This window comes from Pogonomyrmex barbatus, unplaced genomic scaffold, assembly GCF_055798465.1.
Source record: "Pogonomyrmex barbatus isolate J1 unplaced genomic scaffold, ASM5579846v1 scaffold44, whole genome shotgun sequence".
Classification (NCBI taxonomy): Eukaryota; Metazoa; Arthropoda; class Insecta; order Hymenoptera; family Formicidae; genus Pogonomyrmex; species Pogonomyrmex barbatus.
Window position 1 is genome coordinate 2,501 of NW_028297143.1, and position 5,000 is coordinate 7,500.

Below are 5,000 nucleotides of genomic sequence, written 5' to 3' on the forward strand. Positions count from 1 at the left end.
CGCACGAACGGCCGTACGCGCCACGTCGTGCGAAAGCAACACGCCGCGAGCGGACTTTAACGCACGAACGGCCGTACGCGCCACGTCGTGCGAAAGCAACACGCCGCGAGCGGACTTAACGTTTGCGAAAGCAACACGCCGCGAGCGGACTTTAGCGTTTGCGAAAGCAACACGCCGCGAGCGGACTTTAACGCACGAACGGCCGTACGCGCCACGTCGTGCGAAAGCAACACGCCGCGAGCGGACTTTAACGCACGAACGGCCGTACGCGCCACGTCGTGCGAAAGCAACACGCCGCGAGCGGACTTAACGTTTGCGAAAGCAACACGCCGCGAGCGGACTTTAGCGTTTGCGAAAGCAACACGCCGCGAGCGGACTTAACGTTTGCGAAAGCAACACGCCGCGAGCGGACTTTAGCGTTTGCGAAAGCAACACGCCGCGAGCGGACTTTAGCGTTTGCGAAAGCAACACGCCGCGAGCGGACTTTAACGCACGAACGGCCGTACGCGCCACGTCGTGCGAAAGCAACACGCCGCGAGCGGACTTAACGTTTGCGAAAGCAACACGCCGCGAGCGGACTTAACGTTTGCGAAAGCAACACGCCGCGAGCGGACTTTAGCGTTTGCGAAAGCAACACGCCGCGAGCGGACTTTAACGCACGAACGGCCGTGCGCGCCACGTCGTGCGAAAGCAACACGCCGCGAGCGGACTTTAGCGTTTGCGAAAGCAACACGCAGCGCGCGAGCCTGTGTAGTGCCTGTCCGCGGGAGGCGCGATTAAAGTATCAGTCATTCGTGTGCTACAATTTTATAATCCTGTGTCCTTAAAATATCAATACTTATATAATTGCATAGTAAAATATAATATTACAATATAAACATTATATTTCGTTATATAAGTTTAAAAATTAACATAACTGTAATAACTAAGCATTATGCACCTTCTAATACAGAAACACTAAAAGTATTCCCACGCAAACACTCCAATGCGTGTGATACGTTATTAGGGACAGCATTCATGCATGAATGCTTTAAAAGTAAAGATATAAACACGGATAACAGCAACACTTTATCAAAGGCACCAATCCAGATATCAATGACGAATAAATGTTTATTTATTAATACGAAAGTTATTTATTGCGCTGCCCGGCTAATCGGAGGTTCCGCCGAGAGCGAAGAGCAACACGCCGCGAGTCGACTTTTGCATCGCCCGTACGCCGGAGGTACTGCCCGAGCCCGTCGGAGGTACCGCCGAGAGCGAAAGCAACACGCCGCGAGCCAACTTTTGCATCGCCCTTACGCCGGAGGTACCGCCGAGAACGAAAGCAACACGCCGCGAGCCGACTTTTGCATCGCCCGTACGCCGGAGGTATCGCCGAGAGCGAAAGCAACACGCCGCGAGTGGACTTTGTCGCGCGGCAACGTCGGAGGTAATGCCCGAGCCCGTCGGAGGTACCGCCGAGAACGAAAGCAACACGCCGCGCGCGGACTTTGTCGTGCGACACCGTCGGAGGTACTGCCCGAGCCCGTCGGAGGTACCGCCGAGAAAGAAAGCAACACGCCGCGAGTCGACTTTTGCATCGCCCGAAAGCCGGAGGTACCGCCGAAAGCGAAAGCAACACGCCGCGAGTGGACTTTGTCGCGCGACAATGTCGGAGGTACAGCCCGAGCCTGCCGGAGGTACCGCCGAGAACGAAAGCAACACGCCGCGAGCCGACTTTTGCATCGGCCGTACGCCGGAGGTACCGCCGAGAGCGAAAGCAACACGCCGCGAGTGGACTTTGTCGCGCGACAATGTCGGAGGTACAGCCCGAGCCCGTCGGAGGTACCGCCGAGAGAGAAAGCAACACGCCGCGCGCGGACTTTATCGTGCGACATCGACGGATGTATCGCCCGAGCGAGCGTCCGGAGGTACCGCCGAGAGCGAAAGCAACACGCCGCGAGTCGACCTTTGCATCGCCCGAAAGCCGGAGGTACCGCCGAGAGCGAAAGCAACACGCCGCGAGTGGACTTTGTCGCGCGACAATGTCGGAGGTACAGCCCGAGCCCGTCGGAGGTACCGCCGAGAACGAAAGCAACACGCCGCGCGCTGACTTTGTCGTGCGACACCGTCGGAGGTACCGCCCGAGCCCGTCGGAGGTACCGCCGAGAAAGAAAGCAACACGCCGCGAGTCGACTTTTGCATCGCCCGAAAGCCGGAGGTACCGCCGAGAGCGAAAGCAACACGCCGCGAGTGGACTTTGTCGCGCGACAATGTCGGAGGTACTGCCCGAGCCAGCCGGAGGTACCGCCGAGAACGAAAGCAACACGCCGCGCGCGGACTTTATCGTGCGACATCGACGGAGGTACCGCCCGAGCGAGCGTCCGGAGGTACCGCCGAGAGCGAAAGCAACACGCCGCGAGTCGACTTTTGCATCGCCCGTAAGCCGGAGGTACCGCCGAGAGCGAAAGCAACACGCCGCGAGTGGACTTTGTCGTGCGACACCGTCGGAGGTACCTCCCGAGCCCGTCGGAGGTACCGCCGAGAACGAAAGCAACACGCCGCGAGCCGACTTTTGCATGGCCCGTACGCCGGAGGTACCGCCGAGAGCGAAAGCAACACGCCGCGAGTGGACTTTGTCGCGCGACAATGTCGGAGGTACAGCCCGAGCCCGTCGGAGGTACCGCCGAGAGAGAAAGCAACACGCCGCGCGCGGACTTTATCGTGCGACATCGACGGATGTATCGCCCGAGCGAGCGTCCGGAGGTACCGCCGAGAGCGAAAGCAACACGCCGCGAGTCGACCTTTGCATCGCCCGAAAGCCGGAGGTACCGCCGAGAGCGAAAGCAACACGCCGCGAGTGGACTTTGTCGCGCGACAATGTCGGAGGTACAGCCCGAGCCCGTCGGAGGTACCGCCGAGAACGAAAGCAACACGCCGCGCGCTGACTTTGTCGTGCGACACCGTCGGAGGTACCGCCCGAGCCCGTCGGAGGTACCGCCGAGAAAGAAAGCAACACGCCGCGAGTCGACTTTTGCATCGCCCGAAAGCCGGAGGTACCGCCGAGAGCGAAAGCAACACGCCGCGAGTGGACTTTGTCGCGCGACAATGTCGGAGGTACTGCCCGAGCCAGCCGGAGGTACCGCCGAGAACGAAAGCAACACGCCGCGCGCGGACTTTATCGTGCGACATCGACGGAGGTACCGCCCGAGCGAGCGTCCGGAGGTACCGCCGAGAGCGAAAGCAACACGCCGCGAGTCGACTTTTGCATCGCCCGTAAGCCGGAGGTACCGCCGAGAGCGAAAGCAACACGCCGCGAGTGGACTTTGTCGTGCGACACCGTCGGAGGTACCTCCCGAGCCCGTCGGAGGTACCGCCGAGAACGAAAGCAACACGCCGCGAGCCGACTTTTGCATGGCCCGTACGCCGGAGGTACCGCCGAGAGCGAAAGCAACACGCCGCGAGTGGACTTTGTCACGCGGCTACGTCGGAGGTACCACCCGAGCCCGTCGGAGGTACCGCCGAGAACGAAAGCAACACGCCGCGCGCGGACTTTATCGTGCGACACCGTCGGAGGTACCGCCCGAGCCCGTCGGAGGTACCGCCGAGAACGAAAGCAACACGCCGCGAGCCGACTTTTGCATCGCCCGTACGCCGGAGGTACCGCCGAGAGAGAAAGCAACACGCCGCGCGCGGACTTTGTCGTGCGACATCGCCGGAGGTACCGCCCGAGCCCGTCGGAGGTACCGCCGTGACGTCGGAGGTACCGCCGAGCCCGTCGGAGGTACCGCCGAGCCTGTCGGTGCTCCTTACAAGTATCCGTTTTCGGCCATCGGGACGCCCGATTTTGTTTAATGTCATCTCTTTTTCTTCGATCCATCCCGTCTGTGCTGTCGTTCGGTCGCTGTCGACCCGTTCGGATCGATCATCGTAATCCGATCGTTCGCAGCGACTAAGTCCCGTTCGCCTCGTTTCATCGGCGCTCGCGCCCATAAGCGGCCGTGCGTAAGGCCGTGCGTCGCCGACCGCTTGGCCGGCCGGTTGGGTACTATAAGAGGTGCGGTGCGCTCGGCGACCGAGCGTTGTCGGATCGTCGTGCGGGTGCGTTTGGCGTGCTTCGCACGTTCGGTACGATGTGCCTCGGCTCTCCTGAGTCGTGCCGTATTATTAGAAATTATATTTCTAGACACAGCATTGCCACGAGTCGGCGTCGTAAGACCGAATGGCTCCTATGTGGCGCGCACTGTTTATCAGTGTTGGCTGCGCGATCTTCCCTCGTTCGTAGACGAACGCGATCGGATGTATCGTTGCACTTACCGAGCATCGACTTCACCGTTACCGAGTGGCGGAAAGCGAGAGATCGCTCTTCACGCTTACTTGTAAACCGTAGCGAAAATTTTCGACCGTGCTTGAACGCACCGGCGACTCGTTCCTCGACGTCTGAGCATCGCGCCGTCGATCTAGCGTCAGGGCGAGGCGGCTATACGCCGCTACTTTGGGAGAATGAGAACAACATGATCTTTATATAACAAATATGATCTTTATAACATAATTTTAACGGAGTAGAGCTCCAACGAGCGTCTGTCTCCAGCTGTATATATTGCGATAATAAGAGAGTGTCGCCGACCGGCTTGAGGGCGCCGGCGGTAATAACGGCACGTCGAGAGTATCTCGAACGAAGGGCGCCCGTCACGTTCGCGGACGTGATGGGGCGCGCGTCGCTCCACGCGAGCGACCGAACTCACGAAGTTCCCTGGTTGATCCTGCCAGTAGTCATATGCTTGTCTCAAAGATTAAGCCATGCATGTCTCAGTGCATGCCGAATTAAGGTGAAACCGCGAATGGCTCATTAAATCAGTTATGGTTCATTAGATTGTACCCACATTTACTTGGATAACTGTGGTAATTCTAGAGCTAATACATGCAAAACAGAGTCCCGACCAGTGATGGGAGGGACGCTTTTATTAGATCAAAACCAATCGGTGGCGAGCGGTCTCCGTCCGTCCACCGTTTATTTTGGT

The 5,000-nt window shown here is 59.1% G+C and overlaps 1 non-coding gene across 1 annotated transcript in view; it reads left to right on the top strand.

The window, feature by feature from the left end:
• The first annotated feature begins 4,729 nt into the window (after window positions 1–4,729).
• LOC148935496 (small subunit ribosomal RNA) overlaps window positions 4,730–5,000 on the top strand; it is a 1,920-nt gene continuing 1,649 nt past the window's right edge. The window contains exon 1 of the ribosomal RNA XR_016140302.1: window positions 4,730–5,000. This exon is cut by the window's right edge and continues 1,649 nt beyond it. This is a non-coding gene — a ribosomal RNA (small subunit ribosomal RNA).